This window comes from Sturnus vulgaris, chromosome 9 (genome assembly GCF_052056855.1).
Source record: "Sturnus vulgaris isolate bStuVul1 chromosome 9, bStuVul1.hap1, whole genome shotgun sequence".
NCBI lineage: Eukaryota > Metazoa > Chordata > Aves > Passeriformes > Sturnidae > Sturnus > Sturnus vulgaris.
This window is the reverse complement of record NC_142251.1, coordinates 7,681,650-7,704,292: the sequence shown is the minus strand read 5'-3', so window position 1 is coordinate 7,704,292 and position 22,643 is coordinate 7,681,650.

Here is a 22,643-nt window from a genome sequence, read left to right as displayed (position 1 = left end):
GCTCTTTCCAATCCTCAGGCATCAGCAGAGACCTTAGTCCTAGGGACAAACTGTCTTTATTCATGTGCACAGCTGATGTGACAATTTATGGAACTGGCTGATCTAGTCTTTGTTCAGGTGGCTGAAGTCCATCCCATCCAGGCCATCCAATTTCTCTATTTCTTTTTTTAGCTGTTTAATAGTGAAGCCAAATGACCCTGAAAACATTAATTCAGCCACTTTCTGTGACTTTTCTGTTTTAGTTAATTATATACATTGGCCTTTTCAACCCAAAACTCTTGTCCTTTTCTTACACAGAAAAGTCTCACTCTGATTGAAATAAGTTGTCATCAAGATACATCTGCCTCTGCTGCCAGCAAAGCCCTAAGTGGGAAGGTCAAAAATTTCTCCAAAACCATAGGCTTGTTCTCTCCTGGGTGCCAGGAACTGCTTGCATTAGAAGGATGAAGTGGTGAAAGAGCAAAAAACCTAAAATCTTCATGAGGTCAGAGGTTCAGGGAATTCTTAGCACAGGAAAGTGGTCCATGTCCAGTATTCCCCAGGAGGCCCTGGGGATTCAGTAGATGCCTCCTGTACAGCAGGCATCAGCTGCTTTCCCTGCAGTGCTGGAGCTGCCCTGTGGCCGTGCTGATGCAGAGGTCTGGTAAGGTGCAGGTGTGAGAAGGAGCTGAGGAAAGTGCAGCCAGAAGCTCATCTGGCAGTTCTGAAGAAAGCAGGATGCACTGTCAGCCGAAAAAATCAACCCACAGGCCCCTTGAATTGCTCAGGCTTGGGAGAAATGTGGGATTTAATACATCCTTCTGTCCTTTACCCATCCATGAGGCAGCAGTGACACCAGCCAAACTAACTCTTCACCAGCAAGTTGGGAAAATAAACCCATTTTCATCATCATTTACGAAATGCTTGGATTCCTTTGTGATAAATGACATAGAAGAGGCCACAAGGAAATGAATAATTCCAACTTCAGAAGAGAGTTTGAGTAGTGTGATGAAAAGATATGACCTTGGGACCACATGTTGATTGTGGATGTTAGAGTAAAATATTCAGCATCTCCATATTAAACTAGTACTATTCACAGGCTGCTACATGAGGCAAAGTTGTCACCAAAACCAAAACCATGCAAAACTCAAATGAATAAGGATATCTTTCAGACACTGGCAATTCCATAGCTGCCAGAGTATCCTTCTTCACATTTTCTGGACTGGCATATAATCAGGGAATATCTAATGGTGTCAGAAAACTTAGAGGGTGAACAAAAAACCCCATGTGAGAATTTACATGATAATATTGTCAGTGTAGGAAAACCCTGTAGTAACATCTCATTTGCTGTCTTCTTTGTGCAAAACCAGAATATCTCATATGGGTCTGATTGCTTCTTTCCACTCTGCTGTGCAGGAGGAAGGGAAAGAAAAAGGAGCAAAATCAGCTGGCCTGATTTAACTTTCTGATTTCTCAGACCACAGTAATCACAGTAATTCCACCACAGTGAGCAAGATCTGAATTAGTCTCTAAATATTTATTTAGAACTCCTTGAGGATGACAGAAAGGAAAAAGTGGGGATGTGCTGAAACATTGCCCCAGGCACATTCAGCAGTTATTAAAAAGAATTCACTTCCATGCAAATTGTATTTCATCAGCTAATTAAGAAGGTATTTATCCTCTGCTTTAATTAATATCTTGTATCTTCCTTCCGAAATATTTAATCACGGAATGAAATCATCACAGAAATATTGCCCTGAAGTCAATATCAGCATTTTGTATCTCAGCAAATCTGACATGTGTGTGTGTGTATGCATATATATACATATATATATATATATATATGAGTGTGTGTATGCTTTAATAGCAGTAATTATAAACTACTCTGCCAACTTACAGAGCTGCTTTACATTTCTGGCTTGCTGACAGGCTTTTTTTTCCCAGTGCCTGATGAATAGCAACTGTTGTGTACTCTAGATCTGTGCTCCATTTAAGCAATATCCCCACAGAAATCGGCCTCCATTGCCGTTAAGCACAACTTTGTTAGGCAGCGCCTGGGGCAATTGACAAAACCTATTTGTTAAATAAAAACTGTAATCAGTGGTTTGTGTATCAGCAGCATAATACTCTCAGTAAGGCTACAATATAATGGATGGAAAATCAGTTATTTCCTGAGCATCAACAACCAATTTTCCACCAGTTAGGCTAGAGATGGATATCCCAGAGGTATGTAGGAGTCAGAATTAACCAGTGCCAGCTTAAGCATGGGAAAGATACTAGCAAGGCATATGGGAGTGGGCTTTCTAAACAAACTGGATAAGCCATGCTGGAATTTATTAATTGCTGCCTGCAAATCAAGTTTAAACACAAATCTTGCTGGACTATTGACGTTGGATTGAATACATTTTCTGGGAGAAAGTGTAGTCCCTTTCATTTGTTATATCTCAATCCAGACTGTTTACAAAGGTGTTAAATAGAAGTTGTGGGCTTGTGGGAGGTGCTGCAGAAACTTTACCACAAAAGAGAAAAGCTTGAAGATAATAAAAAAAAATATGAAATTTTGAGATGACACCTCAATTCCTTAAGCAAATCTCACTCTTGCCATTAAGCCAGTAGGCAACATTCAGTCTGTTCTAATCCTCACTCCCATGAGTGTTGTCTTCCCATTCATCTTGAAGACATTCCTCACCCAGAATCCTTGATTCAGCTCAGCTAATCCATGAATATAAATAAAAACAAACAGTAGCAGGATGTAGCTTATCAGTTATTCCTGAAATGTTCTTATCTCTTCTAGAGTTTCTCACTGGGAAATAACGTGCAGATATTTGCCCCCCCTCCCTTTCTGTCAAACCTGTGGCTACAGTGCTCCACAATTGCTAAACTGCAAACCAACAGTCATAAGCCTAATTGGAACAATTCACTCACTGCAGCACTCTCAGAGATTTTGGAGATTTTTGGAGTTTCCCTTGTGAGTCAAGAGCTGGGAAGTCAGGTCTCAGAGGCAAGTGACTGCACGTGTCATCAGCCAATAGCACAGAGAGGCCACAGGACCAAGGCTTCAAGCCCTTAAGTGTGTGGGGGAAATCTCACTGTGTTAACAGTCTTTATTTCTCCTCTTAACATGGTACATTATTTGAACATTATTAAGTGAACTCTTTGTTAGAGAGCATGACAAATCCCCAACTAAGTGGAAGCATGATGCTGCTGGACTGAGTGGCCTGTGGATCTTGCTGCTCTGAAGAGAATGATTGCAATTCCTTGTGACATTTTTCACTGAAAAGATGGATTAGTAGGCAGGCATGTGCTGTGGCTGTAAGTTACAATTTATCTCAGAAAGTTTTAACTTTATGCCTTTGCATGCCTAAGAAGTCATTTTTAAAGGCAGCTTTAGCCTTTATGAGTCCCTATGGATCTCTGCACAAATCTGTAGCTGCAAAGACTGTCCAGGCTTTTTGATGAGGGCCTGGGAGTCCAGACAGGACAAGAGGAGTCATGACTCAGTTTCTGTTCCAATGAGAATGTCACCAACTCTCATTGTGTCACTAAAGTTCTCCAGGCTCCAGATTTCCATGTAAAACAGATAGAGAAAGATCTGGAATATTTTAATGTTTTGTTAATAGCTCGAGAAAGGCTTGGCTAAATGGCAAGGAAGTGTTTCATATCAGTGCTGAGTTACAGAACACTGGTGTCTACACCTTTGTCTCCCTAGGCTTGTTAGTGAAAATGACACAGTGAAGGGCTTGGAGTCCTGATTGCTGTGAGGTCTGATGCAAGGAAACTCAGGGGTTCCCACTGCCTAATCCACCCACATCCATGCCTTGACCCTCTTCTTGCTCCCTTTCAGAGTTCAGTCCATGGTGTCCTCTGGTCAGTGGATCCTACACCTTTAATGCTGACTAAACAGTTAAGAAATCTGTGCTTCTAATTTTGTGTCCATTAGTTCCATTTTCAGTCAATACAATCAGACATATCTGTAATTCCCACCTTTTGCAATTCATATTTATTATACAGAAACAGTCAGAACAGTGAGAGATTAATTTTCTTGCCTAGGACAGATGGGAACTATCTAAACATTTTCATCTGCCAAACTTAATAAAAAAATATGAGAATAAGACCAAAAATAAGGCTTCTTAGGATTTATCCTGAGGAGACATATTGACAGATCACCAGAAAAAGCCCATGACCTCCCAGCCCTGAAACAATAGAGTGCTTCAGACATTTTAAAGGCTTTCTTGATTTGTTCAGGAGTCTTTCCAGATTTGTCTCAGTTTTTGTATTTTCTGATCTATTTCACCCAATCAGTGCCCTTATTAAGCAGTGGAAGCAGATGCTGATGAGAATTTTAGTAGGAGCTTAGGATGAGGCAGACAGTGATTGTTCTTCCCTTCCTTTTTCAATCACTGAAATGACATTCAGGTTCCAGGCATGAACAGATATAGACACTCAACCATACGATTAGAAGGGCTGAAGCAGAATCTGCATGTGTATACAGAATATATCTGCAGACTGGACTGTGATTTACCACGAGGCTTAAAAATGCTTTAAAGACTTCTAAGCACAGGAAGAAATATGCTGTTAGTAAAGCTTCCGTGTTATCAGCCCAGCTAAATAATGATGTGCAATGTGTCATGTGCAAAGAATATATTAATGCTTGGATAAATATTTTCCTAATGTCTGCTTGGTTGATATCTCCTTGGCATATAACCAGGGGATAGTAAATAACACTCATGACTCTGTTTACTTAAGGTCTGTTTTCTCTCTTGTCTTTTACACTGGCAATAATTTTGGGGGCTTCAGGGAAGGAAAAGGCAGAGGGAACCGGAGCCTTGTAAAATGTTTGTTTTCCTTACAAATTTCACAAGAAATAAACTGTTTATGCTTTAGTGTTTCACTGCCATGGATTTTGTGTGACTGTCAAAGTGTTTAATGTGTAGCCAAGCAGTAGCATTATAGAGAGTGGGAGGGGAGGAAAAGGAGAAACAGGAGGAACACAATGAAAAAAAAAAAATAGTCCACTTTACCTCGTAGTTTCTAGCACGTTATTTTCCCTTGCTTGTGGGCATGACTTAATGCTAGTTACTCCCCTTGGCTGCAAACTGCATTCATTTTAATCATCTGTTTTGACAGCTTCTTTCCCCCTCAGGCTCATCTCTAATTGAATTTGTCATGCAATCTCACCTCCCCTGAAATTGTTTGTATGGGAGGGAACCTGGGAGGCAGCTGCACCCAGGTCAGTTTCTGTAGTGTTACCTGCAGAAATCAGCCTGTTGCAGTCCTGCCTTTGGAGCTGAGAGGTCTGGCATTGTCTGGTATCCCACAGATGTGGCAGTCATAATTCTAGATTTAATCTGATGCCTTCACACAGGGCTCAGTGAACTTCCCGTTCAGATCCCTACCAGCTCGTGCCCTTCTCTGCTATCTTCCGTGCCATGGGAATAGACATGCTCATAAAGAACTAATCCCTGCAACCCCAAAAATGCAGCTCCTCAGCTAAATTCTGTCCTTTCTGATATCCTTGTACATTGAAGTGTTGGTAGATTGAGCAGAGTGGATTTAGAGTCCCCCAAGCAAAGATATAACCCTGAAAAACTGCAGTTTTCGGGGATACAGGTATCACAGATTTTGACATGTGATATTTAGTGAGGCTGTGATTTGTCCTAGTGGTTGAGAAGCACCTCGAGAATAGCAGTTCTTAATTTTTCTCTCTCCAAATGTGTTCAAGCCTATCAATCTCAAATACTGTGTTTTTATTCTTAACAAAGGAAAATAACACTTTTGGAAAAAACAACCCGAAGGCAAGTTTCCCATGTGGGTACATGTGTTCTGTGGAAAAGAACTGGCTACCTTTTGCTCTCTGATCCCACAATAACAAAATACTTCTCATACCTAAAACAAAGTGTTGTTGGTTTTTTTTTTAACATTTTTGTTAATTCTGTTGAATTCATCTGAGTCATTCCACAGTGTGAGCCCAAGATGACAGAGTTAGGTATGGGGGGAGACACATGCATTAACATCAGACCACTCATCTTGTTCCTTAGCATAAGTGGAGCCATCAGGTTGTCTACATCTCCTCAAAAGTGCTGTGTCAACATGTCCCTGCAACAAAAGTGTTCATGGTGTACAGATAACACATGTCATGTGTTTGACACAGCAGCCTGTTATCTCAGCTGGCCAAACACTGAAGATAAGCAGTGTCATGGAAGTGCACACGTGCTTTGGACAAGGTTTGTGATCAACTCAGATTTACAACCTTTATATCTGACTGCAGCATAAACAAAAATATGACAGACTTATATTGTCTACATCTGAAAGATAACCTGTACCAGAAGTTGCATTATGAAGTCACAAGTGTTACACTTCTGAAGTCAGAGCATTTCCCAGCAGAATCTACAAAATTTCCTATCTCTCTCTACCGGGGTCCGAAGTGCAACAGAGATACTTGTTAGTATTTTAATTAATGCTAGTTAAGTGTTTGCTTTGTTTTCTAAAGGCATACACTTTCTAAAGTGTATGTCTATAACTCATCAAAGCCTATTTCTTCCACTTTTTTGTTCATCAGACTTTTTACTTTGACCAGCAAACTTCTTCCTCCCCTCTTTGGCCTCTCCTCAGAAACAAGTCCTTTTTTCCTTGTTTATTTTGTGTATTTTTCCAATGTGTATTGTCAGAAAAGAAAGGAAATACTTTGAACCCTCCAAAATACTTTTGTTACACTGATGAATCACAGAATTCAGTGGTGGGCTAAAGAGGTTACTATTCCTACACAGTGCAATCTGGAGTAGATGAAAAAATCAAACTTGTTATGGCAATGCCATTATAAAGTGAATAAATATTTCCAGATTCCAATTTGAGACATTATTTTCTTTCTTTCTTATATGCAGATGATGTGCGGGTCTTGTAAATAAAGGATATAATGTCAGGGAGATGGAGGTAGGAAATGAAGATTAGTTTCATTTACTTCTATCTTCACCTCCCAGGGAGAAGTTAATTTTGGCTGTGTTCAGTCTGAGTTCACAGAAGGGAGAACACAAAAAACTTACTTCTTCTGTACGTCCATTGCCAAATTAAATGGAAAGAAGAAGCAAAAATAATAATAATAAAGATCATATTCGGATCAGGGGGAAAAAGCTAATATCCTCTCCAGATTTCAGCTCTCACCCCTTTGGCATATGTATCTGCCAGTTCATTAGGAAACATCTCAGTATTTTGGTCTAATTTAAGTGGATAGATGCTGTTTTTCCACAAAACGAAGTGGTATGAGAAAAGTCTGTCAGATTTAGTTTGGCATTTTCTTTTGTTACATTTTATGTTTATGGGCCGCTTTTTTCCTTCCCACAAATAAACTCCCTAAGATAGACATGAGTCCCTTGGCAGCAGAAATCCTGCTTTAGGCATATGCCCTGTTCTGCAGTCTCAGAAAGCTTTGCCAGTGTCCAGGTTTGGTAGATCCATGTTCGTGTTACATATATCTTTTACATGCTGGCAGCAGTCCTTTCCATTTAGGATAAACTGAGTGCTGAATAGGCATAAATATTTGGGCTTAACCGAGGTACACAGCACGGGAAGGCCAGGCCAGATGATATTATATGTACACCGTGGTGCAAAACATCTGAAGCTTTAGAGGTGCTGTAGTTGTACCTGGCTGGAAGTCCAGCAGAAAGCCAGCCAACCTCCTCTGAAGGCCCAGCCTCATTCCCCACGTCTTCCTGGCCCCCTTGCAGGAAACTCCAGGCGAGGTTTATGGACTCACTTTTGCTGCAGGTCAACCAAAAGGCTTGGAAGTCCCTCATGGGCTTGAAATCCAGGAGAGCAGGACAGGATCTGGTTCCCATGACTCTGCTTATTGGCTGTTCTGAAAATTAAGTCCAGAGTATCCAGAGCAGAGTAAGCAATCAACTTATCCAAGCTGATGTCTAGCCTGGAAAAATACTCACTCAGTCCTGCCAGCTCCAGAACCTGGATATCCCTGAATCCAGGTGGAAACCAAACAGGATTTCCTCATGCAGAGGGGCACACTGAGCACCAGTCTGAATCCCACATCACTGCTGTATCTAATTACCCCCAAAGTCACTCCCCATCTATCTATTCCTTGTCACTTTGATTCAGTCTCCCCTCTAGCACAGCCCCTGTGCTGGAGCATTCCCTGCTGGAATAGCTGGTGTGCATTAGCTGGCTGCTGGACCGTAACGGCCCAGCCTAAAGCCCATCAAAATCAACCTGTGCATTCCCAGGGGCTCTCAAAAATGTGCAGACATCATCTGGCAACTCACAGCCCTAAAAGGCTGCCTTGGAAATCAGTGGAGCCAGGCATTTCTTGCAGGGATAGAGGCAAGGTGGTGCTCTGGTGCCAGTGAGGACAGTGTATTCCAGGCAGTGTGGGCAGGAGCACAGCCCTGCCCAGCACACGGGGTGTCATTCCAGCACTTCTCTGTGTGTGTGCCCAGAACTGGACGTAGGATGCCAGAGTAAAGGCAGAGCTCATGCTGTGGGATGTGATGAGGTGATTCAGAGCAAATAAAGCTTAATTAGTGCACAGTGACCCTTAACAGTAATTTCCTGGATGATGAAATATCCACCGCTAGTGATCAAAACATACCACTTAATCACATAGCAGTGTTCTTGGAAATATGCATTTACTCTGAGCTTTCATGTTTTCTTCTTTCCTCAGTGAAGGGGTAAAACACGCTTCTCACACAGATCTGATGCTGAAATCCCCTTTCTGCTCTTAGTTCTCATGGCTAGCACTGCTTTTTCCTCTCTCTGATTTGCAGATTTGGCCCTGAGTTTTCCAGTGTTAAGGGTAGAGAAAAGGACTCAACTCTGGCTCATTTAGAAGGGCCGTTTGAGCTTCAGGAAAGTGTGCTCTGTTCTTCAGGTCATCTGTCTGAGGGACTGTGTGGGACTCCTTCAGCCTGGGACTCTGTCCTGACACTGTGTTCTCTCATGTCTCTAATTAGTTGTGGCCTCGAGGTTTGTTTGCAGTTGGGGCACTTGCACTCCTCTCAGGAGATTGATGTTGTTTCAGGCACATAGGCGCTGAGATTTCACTGAAAGGATTCTCCCAGGATGACACTTTATCTTCTGCCCTGATTTAGTGACATGTAGGAACACAATATGCACAGGACTTCTCCTGTGTGTCCAGTTTTGTTGATATTGGCCAATGTATTCAGATGTTGTAAGATGTGGGATGGAGTAACAGACGAGGAAAGACAAGTTGTATGGAATCATTAAAACTCCAGCTGCAAAATAATGTTAATTGCATGGTCCCTTACTGCCATAAGAATTGGAGTTTCTATTACAAAATTAAATCCACCCCCAGATGAGATACACCATGGATGAGATTCAGCCCCCGGGTTGCTCTCTCTCTCTTGAAAGCTTTTTTAATATTGCTCTTTTCATTTCCCTTGCTGACAGGACTTCACACAACAAGGGCTGCAATTGCAGAAGACTCTGCAAGAGCCTGCTGACAGGTGAGTAACAGCTCCTGGATGCTGTGGGCCTGACCACATTTCTGACCACAGGAGCAGTTAAACAAATTATCAGCAGAGCATTTTGTGGTTAACTCACCCTTTCTGGCCTGGCACCCCTACACACTTGTGTGCTGAGAGATACTGATTCTTGTGTCTAACAGACTCGAGAAAAACACAACAACAAAGGCAAAACTGGAAGGCAGAAAGAAATCTGTGCTCCTAGTAAAATGAATAGCAAAAACTGAATAAAGGAGTGCATTTTAGTAAACTAGTTCTTTGGAGTGTCTTTCAGCCAGGTGAGGCAGCTGGAAGTGTTTTCATCCCGTTTATTTCAGGGCAGTCTTCAGCCAGAGCTTTCTATCAGACCTAATATTCTTTCCATGCCCAACCAGTGAGAGAGTGGGGCCAGTTCCTGGCATTTTGAAGGGCTCAGAAGTCAGAATCCAAGAAATTAGCTGGGATCCTAAACATGAGCAGCAATTATGCAAATACTTTCCCTTGCTACCTGTCCAAAGCCTTGGCTGGAAATGATCCACAACGTGAAGAGAAAGGGAGATCACACTGTGGGACAGAATGGAGAAAAATCCCCTGTGAGCACTGTGGGATGTTGTCTGCATGGGAAAAGAAAGGAGGGATCCATTTAACCCTCTTGAGACTCCCTGTGGGCTTTTAGTGTGGTGAGCCAGAGAGCCTCACAGTAAGTCACTGAAGCAGGATTGATCACAACCAAGTCCTTGCTCTGAAAGGTAAAGGACACAGATGAAAATGAGGAGTAGCATGTATGGATTCACAGCAGTATAGAGACAGATTATTTTCTATCTTGGATGCCTCCTTGGTGTATCTTATTTACTCAAATTTACATTTGATCAACAGAGCTGAGGGTGGAAGAGACCTGAGGATATTGCACACCCTGGTGTGGCTCATGTGATTTTGTAGACATTTTTTTTGTGACTGTGCAGAGACTTTGGGTTCTTGCACCGGAATATCTATGACCAAGAGCTTAGTCTCCTCAAGAAAGGGGAATTTAGGGCTAATCTCAGTCTTTGCTCTTCTTTAGAGGTGTCTGGAATTGAATGCATGAGGATGAAAGACACAAAAATACCCTTTTAGCTTTAATCTTTTAGTTAAGAATATGTAGTGAGGTTTCAGGAGATTCCTGTCATATCATGTGTCTTAGAGGCAGTTCTTAGGAAGCTGTAGTGATCCAAGGTATAAAAGCAGCTCTTAAGCCAGCACTACTGAAGATCCAAGCCAGGAACTCCAGGACTGGCCACTCATTTGTACTGCTCTCCACACACCCTTGGGTTTGTCTTCTCCTGAAACTGATGGGGGAAGACAATATTCCAGAGATCATCAGATCATGTCATGAGGAGCATGCCGAGTGATACCTGATTGTTTCGGGTTTGAGGAGACAGGAGCTACCAGGGAGATTAAAAGCTGAAATAACTCAAGTAGTGTGTCCACTTTAATTGTAGCCTCTCCTCTTTTGTCTTTCCTCGCCTTTTGTAGTCAAAGGAATCTTGTAGGCAAGGAATCTTTTTCATGACAATTAATTCAATAGCTCCCCAAAGAATAAAAGCAGATGGTTCCACACCTTTACAGAATGAATTAGGTGAGAGAAGAGTCCTTAGGAGAGGTTTTCAGCTCTGGTAACTCACTGAGGTGTGCACAGAGAGCTCAGAGTGAGGACTTGCTGTACTTATAGGATGGTGTTTGTGGTGAAATCCATTATGTAAGCCCTACTTTTTTCCCTTGAAGTGAGTTGGAAGCACATGGCTCTGCAAAGTCCAACCCTGAAGTGTTTTTGCACTTCGAAGACTTCAGGATACAATGCCTTTTTTTTTTGTCCTTGATGCATGAATGAGATGTTAGGTCTGCTCACAACCTGGCCTGGCCTCTGCGTACTTAACCCAGCTGAAAATACTGGCTATGTTTGTTCAGAATTGAGAGGAAGGAAGATATCAAAGCTGTTGTCATACCCAGGCTCCTCTGAACCTCTTCTGCTGTGTCCTGACATTTTCATTTCAGAGAAAGAGTGTTATGCCTTCAGCATGCCTTCAAATACAGCAAAAAATGTGATTTTTGAAAGCAGCCGGTGGGATATGCCATTTATAGAACAGTTCACGTAGGTTTTTCTTTAACAGCATTTATTAATATTTCACTAAGTAGCTTTTTCTGTTCAGAAAAAAGAAAAGGATGAAACTGAGAAGTCTCATTCTGGGGAGAAGCTGCAAATAACTTTTGTTGTTTTTCCTCAAACAGCAGCAGTTCCTGCTTCAGGGTTAAAGTTGGTGAGTGTTTCTACCTGCAGGATTCACTGTGAACAGCTCTGCCAGAGGGTGATGGAGCATTTTGAGAGAAATTTTACAAGGGATCTTGATTTCCAAAATGAAGCTTGACTGATCTGAGGGCTCCATTCTGAGACAGGAAGGGTAACAACTCTTCATTTGCCATGTAGCCCCTAAAGTCAAATGATTGCTCTCTCCAGGCCATTGCAAAATTCCACTGGTGGTAATTTAATGTAATGGATGCTTTTTTTTTTTTCTGATGGTGGTTTTTTTAATGTGTTTAAATGAAGAATAAAGTGCAAATGTATAATTACTACCATGCTTTCTTAGTACATGCTTCTTAAAGCAAAAAATCATGTTAAGAAGTCTAATATTTTTATTTGAGTTTTCCTGCCCTCTGATGTGTTGTCATGACTCTTGTTTTCACTATGTGGAAGCCATGGGTTAGTTTTGCCAAGAAAACTTTACAGGTTCCTTTGTGTCTGTACAGCAGTCAGAGCAGGTTTCTGTGACTTTGCTTGCTTTTGCTGACAGATTTGTTAGCAAAAACTATCTATGTACTGTGGAAGGACCATGAACAAACAACATTTCTGGATTAAATTTTCTGCTTTCAAATCAGCCACAGAAAGATGCAGTTACTTGCAGGTGAGCCAGATCTGCACAAAAAAAAATACTTTTTTCGTCCCCTGTGGTCACAAGGAGAAATTAGGACAGAGAAGGAGAGAACTGGATTTTGTCAGACCCAATCATAGTGGTTTGATCCATTTGTTGAAAAAAAAAAATTAAATCAGTCAATTTGGGCCACTCTCTCACTTTCAGGTTATTTAACTCTGAAGATAATGACAACAATTTTCAAAGAACAATATCAGAACTGGCAGAGCAGACTTCAAAATGTATCAATACAGAGGGAGGAAACCAGCCTGCATGGTTGGTTCAGTTCATAATAATGTGTTGGAGAGACAGCATTTTTAAAGTTTTTCTCAAGTTTTGAAAGCTGAGCCTCCTTCAACAGAAGGTGAAAGTCTTCTACCTTCCCCCCTTCCCTGAGTATGTACCTTCAACAAGAGTTTGGACAGGAGCTCTTGTAGCACTTCATGATGGGCTTCTTATTATGCTTTAAGTGGTGAAACCAATAAAAAACAAACCCTGAGGGCAAGGAGCAATTTAGAGGTGCTCAGAGTCTCTGCAAACTCAGGGTTCCATTGCTGCCTTATCTACTATAGGTATTTCCTGCTGTGTATGTGTTATATCAAACACTGTTTAAACTCTATAGGATAGATGTAAGCAAACATGCAATGTCTGTGACAACAGAGATTATGCCTTCCTTTTCAAAGAATATTTTCATAAGTTATTAGTTAGTGCCTTAGGTGCTTCACTTTGGGTGTATTCAAGCAGCCACTTGTTTCTGAGGATCTGACTTTCTAAAGGAGCTCTGAGAGGTCTTTCTGTTTTCATCCATTTCTCTTACCTCCCCACATCTAGAATTTCAGAGAATTATGGGAAACACTGAATTATATTCTTTTTGTTGTGAGCTTGTGTTTCAGCTCCAACATTGCCCTTGATCCCTTGTGACCTGGAGGTCTGTTCTGCTCAGTGCTTCAGTTTCCACATTTATGGATAATTAATAATGAAAATGCTTCCTGGCACTGTGGGACCAGTCAGATTCATGCTGGTGTGCTTTCCAAAGGATACTCTCTGGGGTCATGGCTCCTCCCCAGCTCTTCTGCTCACACACTAAACCAAACATTTTCTGGAGAGTTGAGCCCTTATGATAGAAGCTCCTGAACAGCAATACCAGAAAAAACAGGAGCTACAGCAGGGGAGTTTGCCTCCCCCACATAGTTCAGATTCATCCATATTACATTCTCAATCCCTTTTTATGAACAGTGAGACCATGGGCAACATTTTCTTCATTTGGCCTCTCTCTATCCAGCAATCCACAGCCCCAGCATTGCATGTGTTTATGTTTGACTGCAGTAGATTTAGGTCTTATTACAAGTCAATGGCCAGTCTGTTTTCCCAGATATGTTTTCTAGCAATTTTCTTCCTCTCCCCAGCCCTAACACCCCAAAACCCTTTGCAAAATACTCCTTTTTGGCCTTTGACAATCTTGGTTTCAGATTCCTTTAGCTGGCTAAAGGATTTCTGGGCAGGTTGACAGACATAACATCTCCTTCTTTTAAAAACAGTCCACACACTGGAGTGATGAGCTGGGATCCGTGTTTGTCTTAACTCAAATTGCAGAGCCATCACTCAAGCTGGGAAGATCTCCCCTTCTTAACTTTTTGTGAAATGAAAGACCCCTTGCCTTCATCTCTGTCCAGGTTGCTTTAAAGTTGTTTCTGCATTTGTCAGAGTCCCTATTGCATATATGAGAGAGTATTACCATGAGAAGGGACTTTTATAAAACATACTGATGGCAAAGAAGTAAAAAAGTAGTTGAGAATCTTTTACAGACCTTGAGTCAGGAGCGCTGCCTTTGTGGGTGACTTGATCTGAAGTAATGTGTGTTATTTTGCAGCTGCAAAGAGATTTTTGTTCCTTTTGGGGCAAGTCAAATCAGCTTGAAAGGCCTGGTAGATACTTGCATGTGACTGTGCATGAAGCATTTCTTAGGAGTCTTGATGCTTTAAGGAAAATAGCACCAGGGATGGAATACCAGAAGCGCCTTGTTTCCACTTACTGTAAATGATCATAAATTCTACTGTTACTTTATTGTGGTGGCTGTAGTTCTTGGAAAAGTAAAAGGGGTGGGAAACCAGTTCCCAGTCAGTTTTATAAAGTACAAGGTTGCTTGTATTGGTACCAAGTCCAAAGTGCAATATTTCAACTATGAATGATTGGATGTTTTCCCAGATTCCCATAAAGTCATTAAACACCCTGTAAAGGGTCACCCATAACATAACCAAAAGATCAGTACAAGCAGGACTGGAGCAGATTGTCAAGGCAGTCCTGGTTTTCCAGGAGGTGAATTCACACTGAACTATGCAGCTTTGGAGGTTGCCCCTATTGGGAAAATGGGCCTTGTAAAGCCAGCCCTGATCATGTCTCATTTACAGCTTGCTCTGGCCAGTCCAGATAACATCTCATAAAAGGAGCAGCCAAGAGCTCTTCCATCCCTAGGGAACTCATCTCCAGTGGAACTTCCCTTTGGAGAAATCTGCCCTTAAGTAAGATCCAATATTGAACCAATTCCCAGTGATCTTCCAAAACTGAGAAAACAGCAACTCTCACAGTTATTTTTTTAAATGCTTTTATGGCAAAGTCTCATCTAAAAGAATGAGGATGATGCCCAGAGGATCTACATATGTTATTTTAGACCTCTCCACAGAAGTAGCAGAGAATTGGGTTGTCACCTATGTTTATTGAACCATTCTGCAGAATTTGATAGCTGTAATGTGATTTTTCTATTACTCCGTATGACTATTCTGCAACTAGTGGGGAAATCATTATTTTATAGCACACTCTGGTAGAAGGTGAGAGCCCACCATTGGCAACAGCTGGAGGTGTTCTGCCTGCAAAAACACTGCTTCCACAGGAGGACTCCTCCAAGAAAAACTGAGGAGGGGACTTCAGCCAGCAGGGACACAGCTAAGCGTTGGGATGTGCAGCAGCTCAGCAGACAGCTGAATTTTCCTGATCCTCCTGACTCCTCCAGTGGAGGATCTCCCTCATTGCCTCAGAGGTCCAAGAGTGCTGCCTCAGCACAGCTTCCAGTGGCGTGGGAAGGAAAAGAGGACATTGGAATTAGGTCTTCTTTTCTCTCATTGCACACAAAGCATTGGCACTGAAGGAAAGGAGGTCACCACGCAGATTTAAATATTCACAAAGAGTTTGTTTTCTCAGGAAATACTGAATTTAGGATGGAAAATAAACTTTTTAAATTTGGCTTTTGACATCTGCTGTAGAGAAAGCTCATGATGAAGCTGTAACAAAATGCACTTCCAAACGGAAGAAGGAAATATATTGGTTCATCTATGACACACAAAGGGCCTATGCAGCCCACTTCATGCTTGCTTAGGGCAGCAACAGACATGGAACCAGAGACTGGATACAGGACTGAACTTTTCACAGTCCTGGGTATGTTTGGGTAAAGGCTTTGGCTCAGTCATGCCAAAATACAAGCAGGCCATGAATTTGAATTTTCCCAAAGTTCAAATGCAGCCGTATTCAGACTCCTCAGACCCTTGCTTATTTGGCATGTTGTGACATTTACACACACACACAGGGACTCATTTAAACCATCCAAGTCAAATCCTCCTACAGCCACAAACGCATAAAATTCTAATGCTTTTTTTTTCAGACAGTTCAGCTGAAATTAGACCTTTTTTTACAGTAATAAATAACAGAATAATTATTTTTACTTCCTACACAGGAACTCAAATGTTTGATTCATTTTGCTCTTTTTGGCAGAGCTGATAGTTCTGAAATAGTTTTCCCTGGCATCTCAGCAATAACAGTTCCCATTAACCCTGAAGACTCCTCATGACCTAAACTCAACTTCAGGATATTTAATTTCTCTGTCTCCCTCCTACCCACATGGGAATGCCAGATGAAACATAGTAATATGAAACAGCATAGTAATGATTAGAGCCTAACTTTTCTTGTGACTGTCTCTAGCATATGTGCAATGGCTTGAGGTACTTCACATCTGTCTTTACATAGAAATATGTTTGTTTTTTACTTGGATATGGGTTTTGGTAGAATCTTAGGATTATTGATATATTTCTAGGATTTCCTTACCTAACAGGAAGAGCAGAGTGTTACTGAGTATTGCTCAGAGGAAATAAACTGATTGTACCTCTACTGCACCTGAAAATCCCAGCCCTTTCTGGAGCCCACAGCTCTGTGCTTCCTGGAAGCTCTGGACTGACTGTGCCTGCACTGAACAGAGGGTTTTCAGTGAGCAGTCAGCCTTGTGCAAATCAAAGATGTTGGTGTTAAGAGCCTGCACAGAGTGGCTGTATAGCTTGATGCTTCCCAGAAACCTCAGAGAGAGAGTGTGTGTGCAGCACATACTTCTGCCTGGGAAGTGCCAGGTTCCACTCACCACTGGCAAATGCTGGGGTTTAATGAGAACTACTATGCTGACAGATCTTTGGCTGCTTCCATTACGTGGGAACAGTAAAGACATGATTGTTCTTGCTGGTGTGACTAGACCCACATGCTTGCCTGCCCTGGCCTGTCCCAAGCCACTCGAGTTTTGGTGGCCTGTGTGGCACACATTTGTCTCCTTGTGTTTCTGAGCTGGTTCAACCACCACCGAACAAACCCAACCCACACACAGCCTAATCTCTCAACCTCTGACCAGTTTTATTGTTCATACACCCAAAGTGATACAGAAAACTCCTTCTGGAGATATTTATATATGGGATAAAGAAGTACAAGAGCAGACCTTTGTTAATTTACCTTCTTTTTAATAATCTGCGAAGAGCTCAGAAATTCGGGAGCTCCGTGTTATACACAGTGGGGTGAGACACAACACTACAGGCTTTTCTCAGTGAACACAGCAGTGATGATACCAGCTTAGACCTGCAGAAAACAACAAGAAACAGACTAAAATGCTGGGATAACGTTTGGAATATCTTTGGTGTCTCTGCATTTCTGGTGGACAACTCTTTTATCTGTTTGACTGCCATTCTATTGGCAAATTGTTTCAGCTTCTGTGGTCTGGAATGATTAAGAAGGATCTTCTTCATGGTGGAAAGCATCCCTCTTCCCACTGCACAGTAATGTACAGCAGAGATGGTATTCAGCTAAATTATTCTTCCACTTATGACTGTGTTTTCTCAGTCCTCATCCTGTCAGCCAACACAGTCCCTCTCCTGCATTAATCTTTCCAGTCTGAACATTTGTTCTTAAACTCTAGACACCTTTCATGTGCCCTTTCAAGTGCTCTAGAGAAGTTGTTTGGAATGAGGCAATAGCAAGGACAAGTAAGACCTTTAGATAGTGATCCTTCTAGAGAAGACAAAGAGTAAAGGAAGTCTGAGTGGGAAAAAATCACTAATACTGGAACTTTTAGCTTTGTCTGAACTTAGATATGTTGACATCAACTGCTAAAACTATTGTGCATTACTGGTTCTGCAGGGAACCAGTACATATTTCTGGAAGTTTCTGCCTTCCATAGGTAGTTTGGGTCTTTGGTAGGCTGAGACACCTTCAGAACATACCAGTTTGTCTTTGGGAACCACAAGGACCCCAAGGAAACACTTAAATGTAGGCACTGTCTGCCAGTGTGTCTGTCTATCAGTCTGCCATAGGGAGCTGGTTTACCCATATGGTGGCTGAGAGGATAAATATATTATCAGAGATATTTAGAAGTGAAAGGCTAGAGGAGCACACATGATAGAGATGCTGCTGTGTACGAGTAAGAGATTGTCTCTGTCTGTGTGCATAATCTCAGTCAAATTACACAGGCACGATCCAGCATCTGAGAATCATTTTCTCTAAGGATCATAATTGTAAAGTTTAACCAAATAAATATTGAAAGACATTATATAAAACTCCCACACAGGGCCCTGCAACCTGAAACATAAAATATACATACAGCAGATTCTGCTCACCACAAAACTATGCCAGGAATATAAGAGTATCTTTTATACAGATTGGCTCCCATCCCATTCTGGGGTCAGAGACATGACGTCCCAGTAAACATTCACGGATCGCTTGGAAATCACAGGCATCTATGAGCTGTCTTGCCTGCCCTCCCTTTTTCAGCTGAGCATTTAGTGCTGAGTTGATAAAGCTCCTCACTCCTTCCTCATCATTCTCATCTCCTTAATTCCACCAAATAATTCATATGGAGTAGTTTCACCAGTTAAATCATTTTTAAATAGTTAAGCCTCTTCTGGGGCTTTTAAAACAGTTGGCTGTAGAACTGACTCAAAGTCTAATCTGTATCTCTCCTGAGAGAATACTTTTTTCTGCCTCCCACCTTCTTGATGACTGCAGGACCCAATAAATACAATACTTCCTAATGTTCTAGCTGCTTGCTTGCCTGCTGCCACACGGAGGGAGCCACTATACTGAAAAACAGCAGAAAGAAAACTCTATAAATTCAGTCTTATGCATTTAGAGCTTGTAAAACCGACCAAGGCATGAATTCCCACAGGCACTGTGCTCCTCTGTAGTGGTGAGAAGAGTAAAGCCCCCACCATCTGAACCCTGAAGCCACATGATGTGTGCTGGCAGGCTCCCAATAGCACCCAGAAGTAGCTTTGGCCTTTCTTGGTTTGGAAATTAGTGGGAATTTCTATTCTGCACCAGCTAGTGAGCAGAGAGTGGGAACAAGAGCCACACTTAATTGTCCACATCTTCAATTATGGTATCTGGTTGGCACTTGGAAAGGCTGGGCATTAGACAGACCTTACATAGTTTCTAGGCCTGCTCTTTCTACGGTAGCTGATAATATTTCTATATTACAAACATATAAATATGCATCTATAAGTTTCTCCCAGTTATATCTCCCATGAACAGAGAAACCTAAAACCCTTCATGGATGTGTCTCCAATATGGGGAAATTGCCATTTACTGTGGAGGTAACAAGGTCCAAAATCTAGTGCTAAAAGATAGATGTTCACACTCTTCTTCTGTCTCATGTTCTTGTTCTACCTTGGTCCATCATAGATATTAGATAATAAAAATGTTATTTCATCCTGAGTTACTCCTGTGGATTTCAGACACATCTATAGGTCCTTCAAGCTACAGCAGCACAGACAAATAAAAACATTATTACTTTTCACTGTGGAATGAAAATCTGAGTATTAAGAGAATGGATGACTAAAGATTGGAAAAGGTAGAGCTGGAAGACCAGATGATGTTTGATTCATTTTTCTGTATGGCTTTAGGGGAGTTCACCAGCATACAAAGGGGACAGCTGGATAGACTTACACTCACCTAAGTCCATGGTTACGAAGTATTTCAGTACTTTTTGATAAAGGGGTTTTAGGAAATGCATTAGAAAGACTGTTACATCACTGCCTATGTCTGGTGGTTCTACTGGTATGAAACTATTGTTCTTTCTTCAGAGAGATCCTCTCCTTCAGAGGGGACAGGTCACACAAAGTGTGGGGACTTCTCCTTTCTGTAGCTAGCTCCACAGAAATGGAGGAGCTGGTAGAGTTTGCTGAAGAAAAGAGATGAGAAAGGCATCTGTGCTCAGTCTGTAAAGATGGGAATGACCTGTCTTCATTCACATTTCTGGGAATGTGAATGGTTTCAAAACTTTGGAAAGTGCTCTGCAATCTGAGTGTAAAACACATGGGCAGGCAGGTCAGTCAGTTGTCCTGGGCATCATTCCCAGAGCTTTTGGGACAGATGGGCTTTCAGGGACAGAAATTGAATCCTGAACTCTGTGCCTGGTAAACATCCTTGATGTGCTTAGATCTGCCTTCTTCTGACTTAACTATGAGCAGATCTGGGCCTACTGAGGCACTTGGGAGCCCAGTCCTGGGAGGACATGGTTACACAAGCCCAGCAGTAGCCCAGCCAGTACAAAGCAGTCGGATGAGTCACAGGCTTTGTGGCACACAGAGGCTGCAGATGGAGATTCTTGTTCACGCCGAGAAATGTGGCCTTGTTCTGTACTCTCTGCCATCTGGAGACACAGAAACCAAATCCAACTGGCATGTGTTAAAACCCCTCCACCCTTTTGTATGGTTTGGTCTTGCAAATTACATTTGTTTAGCAAAGGAAAAATGTATTAATTGTTCTGCAAGTGTGACTAATGGTAATTAGTTCTATTCTGCTGTCAGGAAAAGGGCTGCAGTTGACTGTATTTAAATCCTTCTTGAAGCTGCCTTGTTTTATACAAAGTTTCCAGACTTTTGCCAGCTTCAAAGCTAGCATTGCCTATCCAAAGCACTCTGTGGTTAGCAGAAGGACCTGCAGAGGAAAATTGCAGAAGTCTCAAATTTAAGACTTCTAGAAGCTGAAGAAACCGAGGAAGTCTGAACACAAAAGAGTTCAATTCTAAACAGAAATATCTGTGTTTCTCATTCAGCCTCCTGAGGCTGACTGCTGACTCCTTTAGCACTGTGGCCCTTCAGTGGTTGGAGACTTCATCATTCTTAGGTTAGATGGCAGTAATGTGGCCTTTATATCCAACCTGAAGCTGGTAGAGAGTGCCACGTTTTGTTTCTTAAGCATATAAATACATAAAATAGTCATGTCTTAGAGCTTTCAGAGTTGAAGGTCTGAGCAGAACAAATTATGTTGGGATCCCCCTCATTGAGGGGACTATCCTTTCAGTGCATGGAATTTGGAAAAGGCATTTTCTACACTGCTGGAAATGTACAAATAATAAATGTGTGTGCTGAGAGATAAGGAATAGTTGGGATGTCAAATCTATCTGCAGTTCCATTTAACATTTGTTTTCTTAATCCTGCTGCTTCCATCTCTGTTGATGTTTTGTAATGCATTCAGCACCACAGTTGCGTGGTGTGTGGCCAAGAGCACATAAATGTGGCTAAGAAATGCCATATAGAAATATTTTGTCATCAACATTAATGGCCTTTGTGTATGTCAAAGAAACCTCTCCACAGAATGAAGATGGGACAAGGTACGGATGCAACTACTTTTCCTCCCTACATATGATGTAAAAAAAAAAAAAATCATATTTAAAAGGAATGATTTCACAAAGGTCTGAGGAAATAGGATCAGTGAATTTGAGAGAAAGGAAACTGTGGGGACATAGAATAACTTCACAGGGAGATCTGTTAGTGGGAAAGTCTCAGAGAAGTGGAAGACTTCTCTCTACAGTATGTGATATTGAGGTCATCAAAGCACTGAAGAAAATTGACCAGGACACCAACATCTGTGATGAAAACAGAGATGCATGGGAAGAAAGCTCTTTTCCCCAACAGCCTTCTTATGGAAAGAAAGGGGGAAAACCAGAATTTTTTTCCTTTTCTAGGGATTCCTCTACCAAGAAGTCAACTGACTAATGTATGTGGAATGTGATCCCATCCTGAAGCCACACTCAGCTTCATTGTATTTGTGCTCCTATCTTTATAGCTGCTCCTGTTGCTTATAGAACTGGACTGAGAGCACAGGACTGGTAAATCAGAATTGACAGGCTAGGAAGCAAAGTAGTCATGTTTCAGCATCAGTCAAGTGCTTTCTCAGGGAAGAATTTGCAAAGTAACATGTTCCACATCTCTTTTTGGCATAGTCATGAAGGAATAAGCAAACAAAAGAAGCAGTATGTCTTCTGTCTATTTAGCAGCAACTTACACAGTGTTTCTCTTTAAAGAAAGCAAGGCTGCCAAGGTGGAAGAAAAGTAAAAACCTGAAAACAAATTTTAGCCTGCTTTGTCAGTGCCATGGAATTTGGGAATTCTTTGCAGCTATGAGGACTCCCAGATATATAAGTAACCCTCTGCTATTCTTTCCATGAAATGGCTATGCTCAGAAACATGGGCAGGATTGTGGCCCTTTATTTTCCCCTCAACTTGCCTGGCTTTGCCTTTGTAGCACATGGACTCAGAGTATAGAGCCAGCAGAGCTCTGAATGATGAATTTCAAGGGTGCGGCTTCTTTGCCACGGGCAGCAAAAGCTCATTGCCAACTTTACTGGATTTTCCAGTGATCTTATGTAGAAACAGCAAATTAGAGACTGATGTGAGTCAAATCACATCATTGGATTCCTGCAGATCCGTGTTGCTCCTGCCATTTAAAACCATGTTCCCTACACTCTAAGGAATTTACTAATTGCTCTCAGAACTACCTGTACTTTGTCAACCACACACTTGAGGCCTTGAGCCTAGTCCAGGCCTGACTGCAACCAAATGCTCTTTGTTTCTTCTTCATGAACATCACTCTGTAGTCTCTGCCATTCATTCATATATTTTCTCTTATTGTGAAGGGATTAAATTATAGGTGAAGTTATTAGAAACAGAAGGGA